Source organism: Ipomoea triloba, chromosome 13 (assembly GCF_003576645.1).
Source record: "Ipomoea triloba cultivar NCNSP0323 chromosome 13, ASM357664v1".
Lineage (NCBI taxonomy): Eukaryota > Viridiplantae > Streptophyta > Magnoliopsida > Solanales > Convolvulaceae > Ipomoea > Ipomoea triloba.
Window position 1 is genome coordinate 3087148 of NC_044928.1, and position 414 is coordinate 3087561.

Genomic DNA, 414 nt, shown 5'->3' on the forward strand with positions numbered 1-414 from the left:
ATTAGAGATAAAAAAAAAAAAAAAAAAAAAAAAGACAAGATTAGAGATCAAACTTTTCTTCGATGGGATGTGTTTCATGGATGGCGATATATGCAACTGGCTATGGTTGAGAAGGGAGGTTTCAGACGGCCGGGAAGGGGGAAGACCTTCTGAAGTGAAATGAATAAATAGGGCAACGCAGATTAATTTATATAATGAATGAAAGAGGGATGGGGGTTTATATACATAATTACATATACAGAGTGGTTGAATTGCCATATATGGGTCTTCAAATTTGGGCAACTGCTCAAGTAACATGTTGTTATTATTTTAACCAGTTTGGTTGGGCTGGGCCAGGCACTCTCGTCCAAGAGAGCTGAGGTTGGGAGTTTGAATGTGGAAAAATCAATCTGACTAACATTTCGCCTCTTAATT

General features: G+C 37.9%; 1 protein-coding gene across 1 annotated transcript in view; it reads right to left on the bottom strand.

The window, feature by feature from the left end:
• Positions 1-167, bottom strand: part of LOC116003127 (phosphatidylinositol N-acetylglucosaminyltransferase subunit C-like) — a 14964-nt gene extending 14797 nt beyond the window's left edge. Inside the window, exon 1 of the mRNA XM_031243296.1 lies at positions 54-167. The gene's annotated coding sequence lies outside the window, so the exon portion shown is untranslated. The remainder of the gene's footprint in view (positions 1-53) is intronic.
• Between the last annotated feature and the right edge of the window lie 247 nt (positions 168-414).